The sequence below is a fragment of the Trichosurus vulpecula genome, chromosome 6 (genome assembly GCF_011100635.1).
Source record: "Trichosurus vulpecula isolate mTriVul1 chromosome 6, mTriVul1.pri, whole genome shotgun sequence".
Classification (NCBI taxonomy): Eukaryota; Metazoa; Chordata; class Mammalia; order Diprotodontia; family Phalangeridae; genus Trichosurus; species Trichosurus vulpecula.
Window position 1 is genome coordinate 221885183 of NC_050578.1, and position 26135 is coordinate 221911317.

Sequence of the window (26135 nt, forward strand, 5' to 3'; positions counted from 1 at the left end):
CTAAGCGGGATTAAGGGTGAATCTGGACATGTTCAGGCATGTTCCTTCTTGAAGAGGAGAACCAGGATGTGGTGGCAAAGCCTCAAGGTGATCACTGCCGACAGAAAGCTTTTCTAACTTCTTTTCTTGCTGCTGCCCAGCTGTAAAACAGAGAAAGATCAACACATCACTGCAAATAGTAGCAGAATGAGCCCCAAAAGACCTTTTTCAGAAATTAAATCATTACAGTTGTTTCCTTTTGGGGCCTATATGGTCAAGAAAAAGTTTCAATCTGACACATAAGATGTTTTTAAAAATCATTTTCCTCTATATATGAAAAAAGTGGATGGTTTTTTAAAAAGAGCTATTGAATTAGCATAATAACAATTCTGAATCAGCAACTGTGGGAAACTAAAACACAGATCTATGGTTCAAAGGATTCCCCCACTTACTTCTGCAACACATTTTTGAAAGTGAAAGGTAAATGTTTACTACAGAATAAAGAGGAGGATAGTGTATGCAAGGAGGCAGTCTGAAATTCTTCTATTCATGCACTATTTTGGTAACAAAGGCTTGAATGTTAACATAGAAAATACTTGCAAAACTAAACTTGTTTTTACATACATCCATTTATCAAGTGGTACAAGTTGGTCCTTAGAAATCATGTCCTATAAACTACACATTCATATAGTTTACAATAAACGTATCAAATTATGCATCAACAAATAAGACGTGAGTTTTTAATGCACAATACTTTAAAAATGTCACAATTCTGTGGCTTCAAAATGCTTAGTTATTAGATTGAAATGAGGGAATGGAACCAAAAAATCACCAAGATGGCCTGTTTTAGGATGTTTTACATTCAATCCCTTATACTTTCACACCATCTCCAATTAGCTGATACAAAGAAGTGACAGCTGTAGAAGCCTGGATATCCATCAGTACAAATGGAGGAATAATGTTTGTTTCCAGTGCATTACAGGCTCCAGTGACAGACCCTCGATTAACACAGAATTAATTTTCATGTTCAAAGGCTTCAAATTTGTGTGTGTGTGTCTCTGTGTGTGTGTGCACTGACATGAGAATATCCACATCAAACTACCCTTGTAGCAATGCTAAGCTGACCATAACTGCTCATGGAATAACTTGATGTCCATGGCTCAAACCAGTTTTGAACTGCCCAACAATTACAACCTTCTGTTCCTGCTAGAGTCTTTAGGTACTCATAACTTTCTTTGGTGCAAAGGTTTCCAGTGCAGACAATGTGCTGAATTTTTCCAGGCACCAGCGGTTGTTTTTAACTGAGCTGGCAGACTGCTGCATCAGTGAGAGAGGTGCAGATCTCCTAATACTAAGGCCAGCAGACTATCGCCAGCCACACTCAGCCACAGCAACCATCACTGCCCACCTCTTTCTACAACACATTTTTAAATAAACCGAATATTTTTTAATAAACCAGCAAATCTCAGTGTTTTTTAAAAGTCATACCTCTAGTATTAACATACTTTGCTCAAATACACAACTCAGTCAAGCTTTAGATAATTCACAGGATGCAGTGTGGAAAACATTTTAAAAACACGCTTAAAACAACATGAATATTTTCTAGTAGGGTTGGATTAGTCTACCATCACTTCTTCTGAAATGTACATTTTTAATTAAATCTGAGTGACACCAGAAATGTTTCATTGCTAATAGGAATCTCTTCAAAATAAAGCAGTTGTTTTATTTTCTTGCTTAAGGGAACATAATTTCTCAAGATAAGAGTTACATAAAACAATTCAAACTATTAATTCTCACTTGAATAATCAGACTTACTACATACTTGCTAGCAACTTTGAAATGTCTGTCTCACATATGACTGCATATATTTATAGGTGCAAATGAACCATTCCCAGGAAGTGTCTCTAACCAAGGAAGGTGTGTCATATTATTGGTTCTATGGGGAATTAAAACTCAGCTCCACCTTCACCCTGGCTTCATCTCCCTCTGCTATCTTCCAGGCCTGCACTAAATGGGGCATTGCCATTTTCAAGGCAAATCATGGCTGCCTATCACAGAGAATTTCACAAATGAACAGTCCCTTGTTATGATTCAAACAACAGTAGGCATAAGAATACTATTCCAGCTCTAGTATTGCTGTTTCCATTTGAAAAAATGACCCAGGGATGCCATTCTCCCACTGTAGTTAATACTAATCAGACACTTCACAGAGTTCTATTTCTAGTGGAGTTCACAATTCCAGAGAAATTGAGACTTTTCAGAAGGAAATAACAAAAGTGATTCAAAGTTCAGGCAGGGGAGGAGAGAGACCTGTAAGGGAAGGTTCAACCTTGTGGAACCATCAAAACTCAGGGCAATTTAATATTTTAAGGGTTCTTATACAAAAACAACAAGGCATCATCATCAACAAATATTTACTGAATGAGGGACGATGCTGTTTTATGCAATAAGGCTGTTCTGCCCAAAGAGATCAGACTAAGAAGAAATAGGCCAATATTATAGCAGAAGACATTCAGTCTACAGAAAAAAAGGTTTTCAGATAGTGAAGCCTGTTGGAATAATCAGGGTTAAAGATAGAGTTTGTTTATTCAATCTTCATCCTTCTTGGGATCTCTGCAGACTTTGACACTGTTCATTACACTCCTACTAGCTGTTGTGGCCTCTCTAGAAAACCTAGACACTTCTCTATCCTGGTTCTCTGTCCTGGTCACCCCCTTTTTTTCTTCCTCTTTACTATTTCACCTGGTCATCTCATCTATTTCCACAGATTCACTTCTAATCTCTATGAAGGTGATTTTCATACCTTTTAGCAAGTGCTAACCTGTCTTGACGCCAATCTCCAGTCACCTACTAAACATGACAAACTGGCTGTGCCACAGACATCTCAAAACCAACATGGCCCAACATGCCCATTAAATATCCCTCCAAACACTTTCCCCTTCCCATATTCACTATTATTGTCCAGGGTACCAGCACCCTCCCAGTCAGTCACCCAGGCTCACAACCTAAGTTCCAGTTGCAACTCACTCACCTAACATAGCCAACCTTTTGCCAAATCTTGTCGATTCTGCCTTCATAACATCTCTTGTAAACCTCCCCATTTCTCCCTTCACACAGCTGCCACCCTGGTAACAGATCCCATCATCTCCCATGTGGACTGTTGCAATAGCCTCCTGGTTGCTATTTCTGCCCCAAATATCCCCATTCCTCAGTCCAACCCGCCATCCAGCTGCCAAACTGATCTTCCTGAAGCACAGGTATGACCATGTCACTACCAACAGCACCTCCAGCACCACCACCACTCCTGTTCCGTCAATTCCAGTGGCTCCCTATTACCTCCAGGATCAAAGATGAAATCCTCTGTTTGGCCTTCAAAGCCCCTCATAACTTGTGCCCCTTCCAGTCTTCTTACATTTACTTGCCTCCATGCACTCTAAGATCTTCCCTTCCAACTCCATGTCTTATCACTGGCAGCCTCCCTCCTCATCTCTGCCAGCTGGCTGCTTTCAAGTGTCAGCTCAGATTCTACCCACTGCAGGAAGACTTTCCCCACCTCCCTCAATGGTAGGACCCTCCACCTGATGTTATCTCCCATTTACTCTGTGCTTATCTGGCTTGTGAATAGTTATTTACATGTTTTCTCTCCCAGTAAAATGTAAGTTCTGGGAGGAATAATTCATTTGCACCTCTATTCTATTCCAATCAGAGTTAATCAGTTTGATATTCTACTAAAATCATATAGGGACAGAGAGTGGGCCTCAAACTTTAATGTAAGGTTGACTACTTGTTTGCCAAGTTCTAAGGCTCACTTGTACAACCACAAGAATGCTCACAAAGATATCCCCATTCTGTTTTACTCAAATTCTGTGTCCAAACGCAGCATGGGTGGGATGCCTTGATACTTTGGAAAGTCCCCCAACTTATTTTGTACCTCTGAACCATTCTCTCTTGTCCAATATGAGCAGTTGACCATCTTATAACTGTTTAGTGGAGAGGCCCCATGCTTCATCCAACCTGTAACATGCCTGCTAATATGTCATTTTTTGCCCTCAAGAGCAAAGTCTAATAACTAAATCTGACATGCCTCTTTTGCATATTTGGATATCAACCCCTATAAAAACAAGGCACTAGAAGAGGGTGGCATCTCAGATCATGAGGAGGATCTGAGGTCCATTTCATTAGGGAGGACCATGGACTCTTTAAATATGTGCCATTGGCTCAGAGCTCTGCCTCAGTCTCTTTTATTGGAGGTTAGACAGTTTTAATCCCCACAGTTCCATGAGGATAAAGACTATTTTGCCCTCCTTTTGATGCCCAACACTTTTCAGAGCCTGGCATCTTTTTGTTGTTGTTTAGTCATTTCAGTCATGTCTGACTCTTCATGACCTCATTTAGAGTCAGTTTGGCAAAGATACTGGAATGATTTATCATTCCTTCTCCAGTTCATTTTACAGATGAGGAAACTGAGGCAAAGAGGATTAGGTGACTTGGCTGGGGTCACACAGCTAAAAAGAGTCTGAGACCAGATTTAAACTCAGGGAGATGCGTCCCCTCTCCAGTGCTCTAACTACTTCATGTAGCCACTTAATAAATGCTTATTGGCATGATCTGACTTCTAATAGGTTACCAGAAGATCACTAAGTCAATAAACATTTACTAATTGCCTAGTATGTGCCAGGTTCTGTGCCAAGCACTGGGGATACAGAAAAGGTAAAAGACAGTCCCTGCCCTCAGGATAGGCTATTCCTAAAATTATAATTACTTTTCTTTTCTGATGTTCTCCCCTCTCCATCCTTCCTCCCATTCTGAAAGTTCTCCAAACTTCATCACCTTCTGATCCAGGCCTTGGTCTCTCAGGTATAATCTAACTGATATCCAGGTACCCACCAGAGATGCTATTCAGGTGCCACTGGAAAATAAATTTCCCTGACACAGTCACCTCCCTGTCTTGAATCACCTCTCAGCTACATTAGGTACAGCTTGATCCAGATGGAGAATGATGAAGAGCCTTGCCTCTCCTCTCCCAGTGTGTATAAATAGCCATCTGCACCCACGTGGGCCCTTCCACAGGATTGTGTCTATAAATTGGCATCCCATGTAATTCACTTCAGCAGAGAACAGTGAACATGACCCCAAATATCCTCGAGCCAGAGGAAAGCAGGACCACATAGCCTGCTTCCTTCAGAAGTACACCTGAGTATCATTGCCCAGAAACAGTCTCATTCATTCTCCTAAAACTACACAGGAGCACATCTCGTCCCTCCCATGTTCCACACTGGAAAACTGAGGCCTAGACAGTGACAAGGACTTGCCTATGGTCATCACTTGAGTCAGAGGACCAGCTGGCTCCTTTGTTCCAATACTCCCTTCATTGGAGCTGGCTGGCTGGCATCAGTGACCTGCTGGGTCTCCCAGGCTGTCACTTTGACCTCCCTATTTCTTCCTTAGCACACAGCAGAGGCAGCCTGGGAGATCAGGAAGACTTAGGCTGACATCTCTCATTAACTCACTGTGTGACCTTGGCCAAGTCCCCTAACTTCCCTGATCCTCAGCTTCCATATCTGGGAAATGGGATTAGGAGTATATTTGCTAACTACCTCACAGGCCTGTTGTGCACATCGCATGACATTACATGGATTGATGAAGGTGCTCTTCAAGGTAAAATGCAGGCTAGAATTAAGACTATCTTCATTATCATTGCTTTTCTAAATTCTGCGGAACTGTCCCATTTCAGCATGGAGATGACCATGCTGGCTTCTCAAAGAGCACAAACATAAAAGTCTTTGAATGTGAGCCTAAAGAGGGCTCTGTGCCCCTTACCTAAGGACCAGCCAGGCTAAGTGCCAAGAAGCTCATGGCCAGAGAACTGGAAACCAGGGGAGAACTGTTTCCAGCTACAGAAAGTCTCTGAAACACTGTCCACCTAACGGTGAGGGGCCCAAGTGGGTGGAGATGGATGAAATCTTAGACCTTTCAGAAACCACAGAATCAGACCTTTAAAGATCCCTGAAGAGCTCACTCACTCCAAGCCCTTTATTATACAGATGGGGAGACTGAGGCCCAGAGACCTGGGGGGAATTGCCAAAAGTCAAACAATTCTTAATGTGCAGAGCCAAGCCTAAAACCCATGGCTTTCAGATCCAAGATCAGTGCTCTCCCCACTGCCCTGCACTGCCTCTTTTTAAAGTCCTGACAAAGTATTCACTTTACCACCATCCTAAGTGCTGACACAGCATCCTTGTCTGCCCCTACATGTAATATGCACCTTCCCTGGAGAACAGCACCCCATACAGCAGAGAGCTCCTATTCAGAGGCCACAGCCCCTCACAGTGTGAATGCCCTTCAGCGCCCCTCTCCACTCTGCTCCATGCCCCCTCCCTCTTTCCCCGCATCTTTTCTGTAATTTCTACTCTTGAAAATTATCTAGACTACTGAGTGATTAGGTTGAGTTGTCCAGGGTCACACAGTCAGTACATGTCACTGGAAAGACTTAAATTCAGGTCTTGTTGGCTATGAGGTCATCTCTCTGCACCAGTCCTAGGGGCTCAGTAAAGACCTGACTGATGGATAGTAAAGGTGTATTTGGTGTGAAATGGGCCCTTCGTTTTTGGGGTGTGCCCAAAAGGCCCTGGACCCCCAGGCCTAAGCCTTCTACTAAAGTATAGTAGACCTGAATGTTGATCTCAGACATGTCCTGTGGCCACTCTGGCTCACAAAATCTTCATCTGGAAAATGAGGAAGCATCAGATCACTGATTTAGAGCTGGAAAAGGCTTCACAGTTCATCTAATCTGATCCCCTGATTTTTCAGATATGTCTCTGGGAGGATGCACACCTTGGCCAGAGGTCACAGCATTCTCAAATAGCTGATCTGGTCCTTTGAACCTCTATCTTCTGGCTCCAAACTCAGTACTTCTATTGTAAGGCATTAGGCAGCTTTAAATCTTTCCCACAGAGAAAGTAGTGGAGGTAAGGGAAGTGCTCCATTCTGAGTATGGAAAGAGACGTCTGGGGAAGGTTTGGATCTCATCGAGATGAGAAGGCTATGGGAAGTTTTCAATGCCTGTAAACTTGTGAATATTCACAGCAGAAATGTCTGCTAGAACCGGATAAATAAATAAATGAAGCTTTCCCAGTACTGACAGTCTTCTGAGTCGCATGGCTTAAGGCAGAAACAAACAACAAATAGAGGAAGTTCTGCTTGTTGGTGTGGAGGAGTGGGGGGGATGGGGAGATGTTCTAGCAGAGGATGAAGGGTGAGGGGCAAGGGAGAGTAAATCTTACAACAGAACTGCTGGAACCCAACCTCCTCATGACTCACTCCAGAGTCCTGATAGCCACACCCAGACTACTCTCCTGGCTCATTCCTAATGTCTTGACTCTGAGAAAGGAAGAGGAGGACCCAGATTCCAATCCCTGCTCTACTGCCTATGTGAATTATTTTAACAATCTCATCCCTTCTCTGCGCCTCAGCTTCCTCCAATGCGAAATCAAGGGGCAAGACTGGGCAATCCCTTAGATCTCTCAGAGCCCATATCTGAGACCCGGACTAGAAGAGGAGAGGAGACAGGAGGAGCCCCATTGACCAACCAGCTACGCTCGCCCTCCGCACACTAGTCTGTATTGAATCCATACTCCCCATTCCCCAATGCTCTGTTTCACAGATGCCCCAGAGGTGAAGCACCACAGAAAAGTCGGGGATGGGAAAGAGGGGAGAGGAAATGGGGGAGGGGAAAGGGAGTAGACGGGTGCCATTCTGCACTCTTCCAAGGCTCTCCCGACCCCCGACTGGGGCTACACCTAAATTCCAGGGAAGCCCGCCCACTCCTCCAACCCCTTGTGCTCTCTCCTCTCCTCTTCACCCGCCGAACACATCTCCTCTCCTACCTGCCAGGAGCAGAGAAACCAACCGACTACTGCCTCTCATCATGGCTGCAGATCAGGGAACTGGAAGCCCGGTAATCTTAGTTTCGGTTTTTTTGTTTTTTTTTTTTTTTACCAGGAAACGGGTGGGACTTTAGAGAGGATCTCTGCCCCAACTAACTAAACAGCAAACACTGGCCTCAGGATTTACTGAGTCGGGGAGTGACTCAGTGAGACCTGTGCTGTAGGAAAATCCCGAGGTACCGACAGAAGTTGAAAAAGCCTCCTCTTTCAAGGACCAACATTCTATTGGAGAAGATAACTCGTGCAGCTATAGGTTGAGTAGTAGCAGCGCACCAAGTGAGACCCCCTATTTCCTCGCGTGGGCAGCTGGGTATTGCATGCATCAAAGCGGGCAGGGAGACCAATTAAGCGGTCACTGCCCTGGTCCAGGTGAGAGATACGGGGAGAAGAGTGATGGGAACGGAAATTTGTAAACAACGCAAGGTTTTGCGGTTCACCAGCGAGGGCGGCCCTCCTGCTTGGGTAGTGTTACACCTTTCAGGGAGGGAGCAGTATTTTTCTAGGACCGGAGAGGAGTGGAGTTCAATGGTCAGGGTCCCTCTTGCTGGCGGTAGAGGTTGCTCTGGTGCCATATCTCTTTTTACAGAGTTTCAGGATCAGGGATTTCTGCCTAACATTATACAAGAGGCTAGGCTGACTCTCAGAAGAGGTTGAGCAAGATGCCCGGGTTCTCCTATTTTGGGTTACTTGCATTGTAAGAACTAATAGGACATTACATGTATGTGTGAACAAAATGGAGCTGTTCTCAAAATGGAGTGGCTCTGCATCCACTGAGGCAATGAGGCCTTGAACTAGGATGGTGGCTTTGTGAGTAGAGAGAATTGGGTGGCTTTGAAAGGTGTTATGGAGGTAAAGAAGTGCAGGAGAGTGAAAAGTCAAGGATAACAGTTTTGAACACAGGAGATGGCAAGGAAGGCAGGCACAAGGAAGGCTGAGGATGGAGTAGTTATGGGAAGAAATGTAATAAGGCTTGTCTTGAGCAGGCCAATTTGAAAATGTCTGTGGGATATCCAGTTTGAAATTTCCAATTGGCAATTGGAAGGAAGGATCCGGGATGAGTAGGGAGATGAGGCATGAATGTATAGATCAGAGAAACGCCTACATAGAAATGAAAAATCCAAAGCAACTGAAGAGGTCATGAAGTGAGCAAGCGTAGAGCAAGTAGATGGCCCAGCACAGAGCCTTGAACTTCCCTCAGAGTTAGGGGGCATGATAGGGGGTTTGATCCAGCAAAGAAGACTAAGAAAGAGCAGTTAAAGGGGTAGTAAGAAAAAAATCAATGACATTTATTGACACAAAGTGTAGACATAAAGTGCCGGGGTTGTAGGGTGTGTTCAGGGAGGACTGGTACCTCTGGTGTGATGGCTGCTGAGCCATTTTCAGGGCTGTTTTTCACCTTTGTGTTGACCTGTTCCACTCAACTCTCACCTGTGGTTCCAAGAAGCTGTGGCATGTATAGCAGCCATACCCTGGTAAATCGTTTTGTCAGATAAGATAGGCTGAACCAGGTTGAGTGTAACAAACCCATTGGTGAGTTAGGGGGGTGTCTACCACAAGCATGTGAGGACTTCCCCTGGTGGAATGGGAGAATGAGAACAATTTGTTTCACCTGGCCATGAAGGCAGCTGAAGCTGGCCCTGTGGAATGCTTAGAGCCTGGTTACACATTGAAGATGCCAAGGTCATCCACTGCATCTTGAGCCATCACCAGTCATCTTGATTGTGTCCTGCCACTGGACTGTGATGACTCTGGAGGAGAGAGTGAGGCCGAGGACTTTGTGCAACTCTGCCTCACTTAAATCCAATTTGTGCCTGAATCAAAAGACAGCATCCATACCATTTTTACTTATCTCAAAGTCCTGTGATGACAGGAAAGTGATGAAACCGCAAGTACGTATACACTGGGAGCTGTAGTCACAATGCTGCACACAGGTGGCCCAAGCCATAGTGTCATTTCTCGCTGGGAGCAGCATCTGGATTCAGCAGCCCCTTGGGTATCTGAGCAGCCTTTTAAGGATCGCACTGCTCACCTCCTGGTGTGAGGAAAGGGCTAGACTAGGTTCCCTAAAAATTGTCTGCTTATCCAAGCCTGGCCTGATTACTGCGGCAGGTGGGAAATCCCATTCTGTGGTGAAAACACAAAGAAATGTACAAAAATGTCTGCAAAGACGATTCCACTCACCATTGGCACATGGGATGTGCGCACAGCTATAGACAACCCAAATCTAGTAAACCTAAAAGAAGAACAGCTCTTGTTGCAAGAGAACTCAATAGGTATAGCATCCAAATATGGGTCCTCAGTCAAACAAGGCTGGCAAATGAATTCCAGCTGGAATGAACTGGAATGAAATGGAATAGAATGAAGGATTCGTCTCTCCCTTTACCCAGACATGGCCATTGCTACCTTCCCATCAAGGTTGGTTTTCTTAAACACAAGCTGTTTGAGACACTCTAGAGCCACAGAAATGCTGGGATAACCCTTAGCAATTCCACTCTAACTTACTTATGACCTTCAGATGGATCTTCTTTCTTAGGGGGTTCTTGAGGGCTAAACGTTAAGCCTGGAGAAAGAGATCTGCTTCTGTGAATGAAGCCAGATCAGACATCAGGTTGAGACTACCTGATATTTCAAAGAAATGATTTTGTAGGTCCTGGACTACAGGACTCAGGGGGAATCTTGCCTGGGTCTCCATCAGCTGCATGGGTACTCAGTTTTCCTCCCTTTCCATATCCTGAGTCTTCCAGCAAAGGACATCTTCTTCACTCAGGGGGTTGGGCTTTATGAAAAGCTTCAGCATCAAAGGTTTGGTCCAGTAGTTCCAAATCACAAAGTAGAAAGTCTTCATCTCCTGGTGCTTGAGGTACTCAGTTTCTGAGAGTGGGCTCAGCACAGGTGCAACTGAGGAGATGTGTGATCCTGAGTAAGCTAAAAACAAATCAAATAGCTGAGCCAGAGACTTCCCACCCCACCCACCTCCCAACCCTATGAGGACCAAAGACAGACACTAACAGAGAGAATGAGCTCTCCTTGAGATGCCCAAAGTGGGGAGGCAGAGCTATGTAGTGGAAAGCTCTATCCTAAGAGTGCAAAGATCTAGCTTCTAAGTGTTGCCTCTGCCATTGCCTGAATGTGTAAACCTGACCACAAACTCCCTGACTCTCGTTCTTCATCTACAAAATGAAGAAAATAATGGCTGCACTAGTTGTGAGGAAAAGGCACTGTGAACCTGACAGCACCACGGAAAAGTAATTTATTATTATCATTTTTATTTTCAGAGGAATCACACTGTGTGCTTGGGGCAAGAGCTCTAAGCTTTCATTAAGAATTTCTTCCTCAAGGCAGAGCCAAGATGGCAGTGTGAAAACAGTGTCTTCCCAGCACTCTCTCACAAACTCTGTCAGATATCTATAAAAAAGTGAATCTGAGCAAATTTGAGAGAGTTGGAAACCACTAGCAGTCTGAGTGGGGCAAATTTCCAAGCCAGGAGAGTCTGAAAGGTAAATGGGACGGATCTGTAGGCTGGGAGAGCACTCATGCAGAGCTGCACCAGACAGCACCAAAGGGGAAGCAGCTGAGGAAGCCAGCCAGCAACCCAGGCTCGGAGAAAGCTGGGTGCCCAAAACCGGTGGAGATCCCCAGGCTTCCCAACACAGGATGGGAGTCTGTGGAAGCCATTAAAGCAGCGCAATGCCACCAGCCATGAGACATCAACTCCTGAGGCTTGCAGCCCAAAGGTATGAAACACATCTTCTTGAACTTCCGGGAGACATAATGGCCAGGTAAATGGCTCTAATTCCTCCCCCTGACCCAGAGAATTCCTCAGGAAAAAAATGCTGGAATAGAGGAGACAGAAGTTGGGCTTCAGTGGCCCAGCACTGGGAGTTCATGAGTCCCAGAGGAGCAGAGCCAGCAGGGGTCAACACCAGGAGCCCAGGCGTACCCTTGCACCCCCAGGGGAAGTGGCAGACACCAGCACAAACAACAAACAGCTGAAACCATTGCTGAAGAGCAACAGTCCTAGAGAGCAGCCCCAGGGGAAGAGGAGACTTCAGGCAGTCAGACCCCACACACACACACCTCAGGAAACTGAAGGATGTGATACACAAAGCCAGTAACTACACTCACAATGCCCAGAACAAGAATCATGGGACAGAGAGCCCTGAGCCCCAAAAGCAGAAATTCACTGTAAAGGCAGGGAAAAGGTAACCAACATAAAGAAGATACAAAAAAAAAAACTGAGGACCATTGATTCTTTTTATGGAGACAGGCATGATCAAACACCAATTTGGAAGAGGATAGCAATGACACTATACCCACATCTGATACCTCAAAAGACACTGTGAACTGGTCTCAAGCCCAAAAGGCATTACTGGAAGACCTAAAGGAGTATTTTAAAACCAAATTAGGGAGGTAAAAGAAAAAAGGGGAAAAATGGAAAAAAAAAACCCCACTGACGAAATCAAGTCCTTAAAAAATAAGATTGGTGAAATGGCTATGGAGATTCAGAATCTAAATAGAGAAAATGATACCCTGAGAGGTAAAAGCAACCAATTGCAAAAGGAGACTCAAAAGCAAAATGAAGACAGCAACTCATTAAAAATTAAAATTGAGCAAGTACAAGCTAAGGACTCTATAGGGCATCAAGAAGTAGTAAAACAAAATGTAAAGAATGAAAAAATAGAAAAAAAAAATGTAAAATATCTGATTGGAAAAACAACTGACCTGGAAAATAGATCCAGGAGAGATAATTTAAAAATTATTGGTCTGCCGGAAATCCACAATGAAAAAAGGAGCCTTGACAGTATCTTCAAAGAAATTATCAAAGATAACTGCCCAGAGGTCCTAGAACCAGAGGGTAAAATAGACATTGAAAGAATTCACTGATCACCCCCTGAAAGAGATCCCAAATTGAAAACAACAAGAAATATTATAGCCAAATTTCAGAGTTACAAAGTCAAGGAGAAAATGCTGCAAGTAGCCAGGAGGAAACAATTCAAATATTATGGAACTATAGTGAGGATCATGCAGGGTCTTTCAGCTTCTACATTAAATGACAGGAGAAATTGGAACATGATATTCCAAAGGGCAAAGGAACTGGGACTACAACCAAGGATCAAACACCCAGCAAAATTGAGCATACTTTTTCAGGCAAGGAGATGGATATTCAACAAAATAAGGGAATTCCAGACCTTCCTGATGAAAAGGCCAGAACTCAATGGAAAATTTGATCTTCAAATACAAAACTCAAGAGAGACATAAAAAGGTAAACAGAGGGAAAAAAACCCCACAAACCTTATTAATCAATAAGGGCAAATTATTTACATCTTTACATAGTATTATATCATCTTATGTATGTTATATACATATGTCAATCTTTAGAATAGTACAGCTATTATGACAATTGAAAGGGATACACATAGAATGTGTGAATGTCTGTATAAAATAACTGATATAAGGATAAAAAACATGATTAAGAGATGAAAGGGGAGGGTTATGGGAGAAGAGGTAAGGAGGTAGTAGAAAAGGGTAAATTACATCACATGAAGAGGCACAAAAAAACATTATAGTAGAGGGAAAGAAGGGAGGGAGAAGAGCAGTATTCAAGTTTTACTGATCTTTTATTTAACATCACCTACATTTCCCAGTGTCTTCCTCCCCTTCATCACCCCAAGGACTCTCTTAGATTTTCTGAACAATTGAACCGACACCCAAAGAAAGAAACCTAAGCATATCACTAGTAGTATGCTCCCAATGATCATCCAAACCGTAGGGTTTACAGGTTCTCCAAATGAAAGGAGGAAATACATTCAGATGGCTATCTCAATGATCATCACCACTAAGTTTCACTGCCCTTGAAAGATACTTCCTTAGAACTACCTAGCATTTGTGCCATGGTATCAATGTCTCTAGCTCTGGACCCCCAAGGGGTAGGCATGTTATCACACACTCCTGGACTAACTTAACCCTCCCTAGCATCTCTGGCTCTTTCTCCCAGTAGGAATCCTTCACTTTTGACTCTCCCAACACAGGAAATACACAATTCAACAGTATCTCTAAGATTCTCTACAACAACTAAAAATATGCTTCCTGCCAGTCTACTCAGCTTAGAAGGCAGCCTCTGACTGGTGCATAGTTGAATGAACAACTTGGACATTGGGGATAAACAGCACTAAAGACTTGCTTAATTCAACTTTGTAGTTCTCGATGTGAAAATAATTCAATTGAATTACAGATGAGAATCGAAGGCATCCCTCCCTACTACTACAATAAGATGCAATGCCAGCACACAAAACTCCATGGGGAGAGACCGCGGGACTTCAACTCATGGTAGAAAGATGGAGATCACGGGACATCAACCCCTATAGACTATAGAGAACAGCCCCAAGACCTTAAAAATCTACTGCTATGGAGAGTACCAGCATGACACACGGTGAAAGAGGTTGAGGTCAGGCCTAGGAAGAGCTCATCTGGGATATGGAGGGTGAAGTGGGGAAAAAGAAGTATACCATCTGGTAGTTTCCTAGATTAACTAACTATTCTTGCTAATTAAATACTAAGCCCGGTTTTTCTACTCCACAACAGTCCATCTTCCTTAAAAATCTAAGAAATTTTAACATTCCAGACTCTTCAAATCATTATTTTAAGTTGTCGAGCCCATTAACCCTGAGGAAAAGCTTTAGTCATACTACCATAGGTATGGCTCTGAACCAGTGTAGTTCCCCAGTCATCAGAACTGGTCTATCTTAGGTCCTTGGCAGGATCTAATCCTTCTGCTTTATTTACATGCCCTCTATTCTCCTTTACCCATAAATATCCCACTAAGCACTCTGTTTTCATTTACATACTCCCTAAAGTCCTCTTGGAAAGAGATCAGGATAAAAAATTTTAATATATAGAACAGATAAATAGAACCTGGTGTATATGTGGTGGCATGCAAGTCCCATGTGCCTGGACTGTGTTGTCATCCTCCCACATACTAAGAATTTTATGTAGTCTGTGGTAGAGCTTCAAGCTTCAGTATGACACAAATCTTAGAATAACTTTAGCTGTAATCTTCATACTATGCAATGTAATACCATAAAATAAGATTTTTGTGACCAAATATCAATATGAAAGCCAGTCACAGAGATGCCAAGAGGAGGGGAGGAAGACCAAAAGGAGGAAATAGAAGAGAGACAATAAATCAAAGGAGAGAAAGAGTCAAGGAAGGAAACAGAGGAGAGGAGGGCAACAGGAGAAGAGAAGAGGAAAACAGGAGAAAAAGTAGAAGCAAAAAAAAGGGCAAAGGTGAAATGAGGAGAAAAGTGGATATGAACCACAAATGACAGAAATAAAGGAAAGGAGAGGAAAAGATGCAAAGAGGAGAACAGGAGAAGAGAGGGAATGAATAAGGTATATTCCATCATTCAATATTCAAGTAAGCCTAGTTTTTTTTTTTTTCTGGACTTGAACCTCTTCCTGAGGCCAGCTTTTTTTAAAAAAATTTATTTAATATATTTAGTTTTCAGCATTGATTTTCACAAAAGTTTGAATTACAAATTTTTTCCCCATTTCCACCCTCCCCCCACTCCAAGATGGTGTATATTCTGGTTGCCCTGTTCCCCAGTCAGCCCTCCCATCTGTCACCCCACTCCCTTCCCATCCTGCTTTCCCTTCTTCTCTTGTAGGCAAGATAAATTTCTATGCCCCATTGCCTGTGTATCTTATTTCCTAGTTGCATGCAAAAAATTTTTTGTTGTTGTTGTTTTTCAAGTCTGTTTTTAAAACTTTGAGTTCCAAATTCTCTCCCCTCTTCCCTCCCCACCCATCCACCCTAAGAAGACATGGAATTCAACATAGGCCACATGCATATCATTATGTAAAACCCTTCCACAATACTCATGTTGTGAAAGATTGACTATGTTTTGCTCCTTCCTAACCTATCCCCCTTTATTGAATTTTCTCCCTTGACCCTTTCCCTTTTTGAAAATGTTTGTTTTTTATTACCTCCTCCCCCCGTCTGCCCTCCCTTCTATCATCCCCCCTTTTTTATCTTCTTCCTCCTTCTTTCCTGTGGGGTAAGATACCCAATTAAGTGTGTATGGTATTACCTCCTCAGGTCAAATCCAATGACAGGAAGATTTACTCATTCCCCCTCACCTGCCCCCTTTTTCCCTTCCTACAGAACCACTTTTTCTTACCACTTTTATGCAAGATAATTTACCCCATTCTATCTCTCCCTTTCTCCCTCTCTCAATATATTCCTCTCTTATCCCTTAAACTGATTTTTTTTTAGATATCATCCCTTCATATTCAAGTCACCCTGTGCCCTTTGTGTGTGTGTTTGTGTGTGTGTATCTACATATATACATAGACACACACATATGTATATATATATATATATATAATATGTATACACACACACACACACAGATATATATATATATATATATATGTATATGTATATTCCTTTCAGCCACTATGATATTGAGGTCTCATGAATCATACACATCATCTTTCTATGTAGGAATGTAAACAAAACAGTTCAACTTTAGTAAGTCCCTTATGATTTCTCTTTGTTGTTTACCTTTTCATGCTTCTCTTGATTGTTGTGTTTGAAAGTCAAATTTTCTATTCAGCTCTGGTCTTTTCACTGAGAAAGCTTGAAAGTCCTCTATTTTATTGAAAATCCACATTTTGCTTTGGAGCATAATACTCAGTTTTGCTGGGTAAGCCTAGTTTTTCAAATGAGCAAGAACAATATATAAAATTCCCTACACTGAATTTAAGAATCTATATAACTGGGGAGGACAGAACACAATCAAGGTAGTGCTGCTCTGCAATAGGAGTAACAGTGACTTATGGGCAACCTCACACTGGTAGATGGTTCCATTGTCTTCCAAATTTGGGTGCAAGACAAAGCTGCTGGTGGCATTGAATATACTATCGTGGTTCCTAACGAAGGTCATGCAGATGCCCTGAAATCTCCCCATCCAGAGAGTGAGTCCCTGGAATCACTTTCTTCCAGGTGATGTGAAGTAACTCAGGGTAGAACACTGTCACTGGTGTATGCTTTCTTTTCCTCCACTACAGTTTCTGGTGGCAACAGGATTCTGGAGGGCTGAGCTGCAAGGAGATAAGAGTGGTTGTTGGGCCATTCTAAGGACACATGGGAAGCCAGTCAGTCAATCAATAAATATTTATTAAGCACCCATTATGTTCAAGGCACTGTGCTAAACACTGTTCCAGAAGATTCTCTTCTTCCCATCCCTTCATGCATTAAAGGATACCCTCCCCCACACTCCAAAACACACAAATACACACAAACACAGAGGTGGTCTTCATCTATGCTAAATCAATTTAAGATAAGAAAACATTATTCTTCAGGCTTATTTTAGAGATGAAGAAATAGAGGTACACAGTGTAAAAATTTCCTTCCCAGAGTCACACAGATAAGACATAACTGCTGATGAGGGCCCCTGGAACCTCTCCCCATGGACCATATTTCAATGCACCAAACATTCATAATTTCCTACGTGTAGGTACTTGCTGCACTCAGGAAGATTGCAGCCACTCCAAAGTGCAGCCCACCTCACTGACTCATACTCAGTGGGGAGTTAATAAATACTCTGGGTTGAGGTACATGGTAAAAATCAATGGACTTTGGAGACTAGAAGCTCTGGGGTTCAGTCCCAACTTGGATTACTTTCTATGTAAATGTGGGCAAATCACTTTTCTGATCCTCAGTTTCCTTCTTGATAAAATGGGGATAGCAATCTTTGATTCATAGGTTCGCCATGAGGAAACTGCTTCTTAAATCTCAAAGGGCTCTAGGAATGGAAGCTATCCTTACTGACTGATAAATTAACATATAGTCCACCATCTCACCCCACCCTCTGCCCAGACAGACATCTCCAACTGTAAGACATCCAACACACAGGGAACACTAGAGACAAGATCCCTTCTCACTCACCCACCATGTCTAGCCACACTGTTCTCTTGTTGATGTTAGGAGGAATAACTCTCTCACACCTGTACTCTCCTCCTTCCTGAAGCTGAATAGAAGGCAGGAAGAGAGAGGCATCTCCCTCCTTCAGCCTAGAAATTGAGATGTTGGCTCTTAATCTGAAGGGAATCTGTTTTACTCCATTGTACTCTAAGATTTTGTCTTCCTTGTCAGAGTTCGACCTTGTCCAGAAGCACATAAATCCAATGACACTGATGTCCAGGATTACAGAACCACAGCCAGACAATGCACAGGGGATGGTGACATTTGCACTGAGGGATACGATCTGAGCCTCCCCATTCATCTTCATTTCCAGAGAATCTACAAGAATGAGGATAGACAGAATGTAACCTGACACCCAATTCTTCAGTCCCCAGTGTGGCACACCAAGAATTAAGCAGTAGAGTCACAAGATGGAGCAGATTTAATTCAGAAAGCATTTATTAAGCATCTGTTAGGTACAAGGCATTGGGCTACATATTGGAGATGAAAAATAAAAACAATATACAGTTTTTAACCAAACATAGTATATGTTCTAGCCTTCTACTAGCTTATACTTGCATTCTACCTGGGTGTTATATCATAACATACAAGGAAAATGAAGGAAGAAAGGAGTCCTAAAAATTGGGAGGATGACTAAAGGCATCAAGGAGAAAGTAGCACCTGAAATGAGCCTTGAAGGAAGACAAAGAGTCTGGGGCAGAGGAGAGGGAGAGAAAGAAGATTCCCACACCTGGGAATGATTTGTCCATATGCTTTGAGCTGGGAAGTGGAACATGGAATTCAGAGAAGAACTATTTGTTGGTTTGGTTGCAACACAGAGTTCATGCAGAGGAACAGTATGAAATAGGGTTAAACATAGAAAAAAAATGTGGAGAACTCCAAATGCCAGATAAGAGACTGTGTTTTACCCTGCAGGTAATAGTCAGCTACTGAAGGTTTTTGTTCAAGGAAGTGACAGTCAGACTGGAACCTTTGGCAGCTGAGTAACAGATGGACTGGAGAGGGGGAAGACCATGACCAGACAACTGATGAGGAGGCTTTTATAGTAGTCCAAGGAAGAAGTGAAGAGTGCCTGAACCAGGGTAAGGGCTGTGTGAAGGGAGATAAGAGTCTGGAGGCAAGAGATATTATAACAAGATAGCTATCTCAGTTAAGGGACACTTTAAGGTTTCCAAAGTGCTTGACAGATATTGTTATTTCACTCCATCTTCATAACAACCCTGGGAGGTAGGTGGTAATACGATCCCCACTTTACAGATGAGGAAACTAAGGCAGTCAGCACTTAAATGACTTGTCTAGGTTCACACAGCTATTAACGATATCAGGTGGGATTTGAACTCAGTTCATCTGATTGGACATGGACATGATAAAGAGAGCTAGTCTGTCTCCAGTTTCCATGCCTTCATACAGGCTATCCATGCCTGGGATGCTCCCCCTTCCCATCTCTGCCTATTAGAATCCCTAGCTTCCTTCAGAACTCCAGTTACTTCCAATAAGAAACTTTTCCTAAACCCTATCCTATCCCACCCCTTCAAGGTAGTAGTGTCCTCCCCACTGGCAATCATATATATAATGTATGTACATATGCACAGATGTGTCTTGCATTTATTTATGTGTTCATGCCATCTTCTTTTGATAGAATTTAAGTTTCTGTAGGGCCAGAAATGTTTTGGTTCTGACTTTGTATCCCCAGTGGCCTGCTACTTAATAAATGCCTGAAAGATAGAATGGAATTAGGTCAAGCATAACTACAAGATAATAAAATCTGAGTGACCAGGAGAATGATAGTGCCATTGATAGAAAGAAGGAAGCTTGCATTCAAAGTAGGAGAAGTCTTTGACAAAATACAACCAACATTCATTCATGGTAAAAAGCCTACAAATGAAAAGCATGGAAGGATCTTTACTGACATTATAAAAAGTGACAATGTATAGAGAAGTTTGGAGGAGGAGCACATTGGGCAAGAAGATAACCATTTCTGTTTTGGAAATTTTGGATTTAAGGTGCCTTCAAAACTTTCAGAAGAAGACATATGGCAGGTCGTTTGGCAGCTGGTTACTGGAGTTCAGGAGGAAGATTTCAAAGTTATCTGCAGAGAATCATCTCACTATCTGCCTGAATCTAGGAAGACTGATGAGATCTCCAGCAGGCCATGAGAAAAGAGCTTAGCACAAAGCCCTAACCATCAGCCACATTAAGAAGGCAGTCCTGTCCAACTCTTCATGACCCCATTTCAGGGTTTTCTTGGTGGAGATACTGGAGTGGTTTGCCATTTCCTTCTCCAGCTCATTTTGCAGATGAAGAAACTGAAGCAAACACGGTGAAGCAATTTACCCAGGAGCACACAGCTAGTAAGTGTTTGAGGCAAAATTTGAACTCAGGAAGATGAATCTTTTTGATTCTTGAGTTTGGTGAACTCAGAGCTAATACAGACACATGATGCCTGGCTCACTCCCTCTGCATTTCTGGCTCATCCTCTGGCCAGCTCCATCCCCCTCAGGGACACTTGTCTTTCCTCACCCCCATTCCAGGTCCCCTTTCTGTTTTGTCTTCCTCATTAGAATGCTACTCCTCCAGAGTAGGGCCCTGCTTGTTTTCTTCTCTCTGTGCTCCCAGCACCTAACCCAGGGCAGGGCACAGAGGAGGCACTTCACAAATGCTCTCTCTACTAATCTATCACCTATCTCTTTGTCTAACTCTCTATCCAGCTATCTCTCTATCCATTTCTATCATCTGTTCCTCTCCACCCATCTATCACTCATCCATCTCTCTCTAGGTGTTTGAGGAGACAGTCATCCATATTGCAGTCTCCAAGGATGAAGACAAGAGTTGGGTTGGAAAGAAAAACTTCAGGACATGTACTCTACTAGAGAAAGAAGGAAGAGTGACTTGGAGGCTACCAGATTGGAGCATCAAGGATCTGGGCTGGAGGCTGTCACTTCCCAGCTATTTCTAAGCTAAGATGCCTCCATTCTGGCTATCTCCCTCATCCTCCTCCTGTCTATACTGGGGACCTGACAAATGAGCCTTGACCTTGTCCTGGCTAGAAACGCAGGAGACCACACACTTCCAAGCTATTTCCAAACCAAAATACCTCACTACTTGCAACTCTGTGTTGCCTTCTTTTAGAATCTAAACTCTTCGAAGGTAGGGACTGCCTTGCTTGGTTGGATTTGTATTTCTAGCACCATGTCTAGCACATAGTAGATTTATAAAATAATATATAATACTATAGTAAGTTTATAAAATAAATGTTTTCTCACTCATGCATTCGTTCAGTAAACCTCGAAAGACTCAGTTGCCAAGTGTTGGGGCTAGAAAAGGAAAAGCATATAACAATCCCCACTTATTTGGTATGAGGGAGGACTTCAGAAGAAACAATCACTGATGGAGAGGGCATTCCAGAGAGATCCAGGTTTGGGGGAGCAGAAAATTGAAACAGTATAAAAATAAGAGATTGAGGATAAAGGGCAGTTTATTACCAAAAGAATGAGGGTTCCAAAGAAAAGTAAAGGGTCAAAATTTGAGAAGGGTCTGGGCCAGGGGTGGGGAACCTACAGCCACTAGGCCACATGTGACCTCACAGGTCCTTGAGTGAGGCCCTTCGATTGAATCCAAACTTCATGGAACAAATCCCCTTAATAAAAGGATGTGTTCTGTAAAACTTGGACCCAGTTAAAAAGCTAAACCCAAGGACCTAGAAGACCACAGATTCCCCACCCGTGATGGACAGTGGGGTGGCTCATGGATGAATTTCAGGGTGGGGGCTGTCAGTGAATTTAGATGGGGAAAAATACATCATTATTTCCATATAAATGGTTTCCTTTATAACTCTTGAAATATTATGCATTTAAAAACATTTTAAGAAGGAGTCCATACGCTACATCAGACAGCTAAAGGGACCCATGGCAATAAAAAGCTAAAGAACCCCTGTTTGCTTTTACACACAATGGGAAAAATAAAATATATGAAAAGTAATCATGGTTAAATGATGCCTGGGAGAATGAAAATTGGCCTTATTTATTGACTTCCTTCACATGTCATGAGGCAGTGTGGTACAATGGATAGAGAGCTGGCCTCAGAGTCAAAGAACTGGATTGAAATCCTACCCTTGATACATATGAACTGTGGTACCCTGAGAAAGTCACTTAAGTAACCTAGAAAACTCTCTGAGAGTCTTAAGTTGCAGGGCAGGTATTGATCTGCATTGATAGAGTTATCTTCCTCACCAGAAATTTTCTAAAGCAATAAATCTCAAGTTGAATCCCTATCTCCCTATCCTTCATATACAGTCCCAGAGTGGAGATTCTGATTACTCAACAATTTTTCCCATTCTCCCTTCCTCCTTTCCCTCACCCCACTTGAAATACACAGTTTTTTTTACATTCGAGTTAAAATGATCATTGACAAGACAGACAGGGTAGAAGGTACATGTTCAGGTCAAAAGACAAGTCTGAATTGAGTTGATGATTGTTGAAGGAAAGCATCCCTTCTTGCCTTACCCTGTAATGGAGATCAAGATATTCTTTTTTTTTTTTAATTAAGAAGAGATTTATTTTTTCTTTTCCTTCTTTATTTATTTATTTACTATGTTAGTTTTCAACACTGATTTCCACAAGATTTTGAGTTACAAATTTTCTCCTCAATTCTACCCTCCCCCCGACTCCAAGATGGCATATATTCTGATTGCCCCATTCCCCAGTGAGCCCTCCCTTCTGTCACACCACTCCCCACCCCATCTCCCTTCACCTGACTTTCTTGTGGGGCAGGATAGATTTCTATGCCCCATTCCCTATATATCTTATTTCTCAGTTGTATGCAAAAACAAATTTTTCTTTTGAGCATCTGATTTGAAGCCTTTGAATTCCGAATTCTCTCCCCTCTTCCCTTCCCACCCACCCTTCCTAAGAAGGCAAGCAATTCAACATAGGCCACACATATATTGTTATGTACAACACTTCCACAATACTCATGTTGTGAAAGACTAACTATACTTCCTTCCATCCTATCCTGTCCCCTTTTATTCAATTTTCTTCCTTGACCCTGTCCCTTTTCAAAACTGTTTACTTTTCATTACCCCCTCCCACTTTCTGCCCCCCCTTCTATCATCTCCCTTTTTTAATCCCCTTCCCCCTACCCTGTGGGGTAAGATACCCAATTGAGTGTGTATGTTATTCCCTCCTCAAGTCAAATCTGATGAGAGCAAGATTCACTCATCCCCCCTCACCTGCTCCCTCTTCCCTTCCAAAAGAATTGCTTTTACTTGCCCCTTTTATGTGAGATAATTTACCCCATTCTATCTCTCCCTTGATCCCTCTCCCAATGTATTCCTCTCTCATCCCTTAATTTGATTTTATTTTTTTCTAGATATCATCCCTTCATATTCAACTCACCCTGTGCCCTCTGTCTACATATATATATATATATATATATATATATATATATATATATATATATATATATATATATATATATGTATGTATGTATGTATATTCCCTTCAACTACCCTAATACTGAGAAAGGTCTCCTGAATTACACATACCATCTTTCCATGTAGGAATGTAAACAAAACTGTTCAACATTAGTAAGTCCCTTATTATTTCTCTTTCTTGTTTACCTTTTCATGCTTCTCTTGATTCTTGTGTTTGAAAGCCAAATTTTCTATTCAACTCTGGATTTTTCACTGAGAAACCTTGAAAGTCCACTATTTTATTGAAAATCCCTATTTTGCCTTGGAGCATTATACTCAGTTTTTCTGGGTAGATGATTCTTGGTTTTAATTCCAGCTCCTTTGACCTCCAGAATACCATATTCCAAGCCCTTCAGTCCCTTAATGTAGAAGTTGCTAGATCTTAGATTATTCTGATTATGTTTCCACAATACTAAAACTGTTTCTTTCTGGCTGCTTGCAGTATTTTCTCCTTGACCTGGGAACTCTGGAATTTCATGACAATATTCCTAGGAGTTGGCTTTTTGGGATCTTTTTCAAGAGGTGATCGCTGGATTCTTTCAATTTCTATTTTACCTACTGGCTCTAGAATATCAGGACAGTTTTCCTTGATAATTTCTTGAAAGATGACGTCTAGCTCTTTTTTTTGATAATGGCTTGCAGGTAGTCGAATAATTTTTAAATTATCTCTCCCAGATCAGTGGTTTTCCAATGATTTCCAGTGGTTTTCCCAGATTCTCCAGATCAGTGGTTTTCCAGTGAGAAATTTCACATTGTCTTCCATTTTTTTTCATTCTTTAGGTTTGGTTTTATGATTTCATGGCTTCTCATGAACTCACTAGCTTCCACTTGCTCTAATCTAATTTTTAAGGTGGTATTTTCTTCACTGGTCTTTTGGACCTCCTTTTCCATTTAGCTAATTCTGCCTTTCAAGGCATTCTTCTCCTCATTGGCTTTTTGGAGCTCTTTTGCCATTTGGTTTAGTCTATTTTTTTAAGGTGTTATTTTCTTCAGTATTTTGGGGATCTCCTTAAGCAAGTCATTGACTTGTTTTTTATGGCTTTCTTGCATCTCTCTCATTTCTCTTCCCAATTTTTCCTCTACTTCTCTTACTTGCTTTTCCAAATCCTTTTTGAACTCTTCCATGTTCTGAGCCCAATTCATATTTTTCTTGGAGGCTTTTGATGTAGGCTCTTTGACTTTGTTGACTTCTGGCTATATGTTTTGATCTTCTTTATCACCAAAAAAAAAAGATTCAAGAGTCTGAGTCTGAGTCCGCATCCTTTTTCCCTGCCTGGCCATGTTCCCAGCCACCTACTTGACCTTTGAGCTTTTTGTCAGGGTATGACAGCTTGTAGAGTAGAGAGTGCTTTGTCCCAAGCTTTAGGGGCTGAACAACTGTTTTCAGAGCTACTTCTACTCTGCTTTCACAGAAAGTTCTGCCACAGCAGTGATCCTCCTCCCCCAAGAACCACCAACCAGGATTGCGACCCAGATCAAAGCAGGGCAACGCAAGCGCTACACTCCTGCTCTGGTCGGCCACTTGATTCCTCCCACTTTCTGAGCCAGGGACTCTGGAAACAGCTGACGCTGGAGCTCCACCACCACACCACCTCAGCCACCCCCAGGGCTCGGGGCTGGACCACTCTCTAACCCAATCTAGCAGTTTTCCCACTAACCTGCTCCGTGATCTTTAGAGTTTGTGGGTTGAGCAGTCTGGAAACTGCCACAGCTCAATGATTCATGGCCCTAAGGCCTGCTGCAGGCCACTCCCAGTCTATTCTGTCCTGGTGCGGCACTCCACTCCCAGCACCATGCGATAGACCCTTCCCAACCACCATCCAGGCTCTCCTGGGCTGGAGACCTGCTTCCCTCTGCTATTTTGTGGGTTCCACAGCCCTAGAATTTGTTCAGAACCATTTCTTACAAGTGTTTGTAGGGATTTGGGGGAGAGCTTAAGCAAGTCCCTCCGTTCCAGCCATGATCTTGGCTTCACCCCAAGAGGACAAGATACATCTGCTCATCAGAGTCTTACTACACTGTAGTACAAGCAGTGGGTACTAACCTTCCCCTATTAGCTTTCCCCACGAAGTCCAGTCCTATGTATCAAGTTAGAGATTCTTCGACAAGATCAATAGTCTATGGCAAGATCCAAAAATCCAGAAGGCCTCCCTGGAGGAAAGAATCCTGCCTACTGATTTGGCTTAGCAAGGGTTAATATGATGATTTCTTCAAGGGGGCTTTTCTCTTTCCCCAAGTCCAACTTCACCTCTCAAACAATGCAAATGTCAATGAAAACAAAATTCATTCATATTAAGGGAGGAAAGAAATGCAGACAGGAAACAAAAATATAATTCATCTAGGAAAAATTCAAGCCAAAGAAAGGAGTCTTAATATATCGGTCATGTTTTCTCCTATAACATTAAGTATACTTAAATAGCTTTAAAATTCATGTTTAACAAAAAGGAAACAAAACTACTACAGAATGATTATTAAAACATAATGCAAAATGTCAGGTATCCATAGAAAAAGACATAATAATCATGAATAAACTACTTCTCTGGTACAATGCATTTACCCTCATTATCACTAAAGTTAGTAAAAATATTTATCCTAAAGGCTTTCCATAGTGAGAATCTGAGGGATCTGTAAACATGAATGATCATTACTGTTCTGCATAATTCTTTGAGGCAATTAAAAAAAATCAAAGCTAAAGTTCCAAAGCTTTGTTTTGAGGGATACTTTTTTGGTCTCAGAAACAACAAGCCAGTCG

The 26135-nt window shown here is 42.3% G+C and overlaps 1 pseudogene; it reads right to left on the minus strand.

Moving 5' to 3' along the window:
- Positions 1-26135, minus strand: part of LOC118854920 — a 26598-nt pseudogene continuing 463 nt past the window's right edge.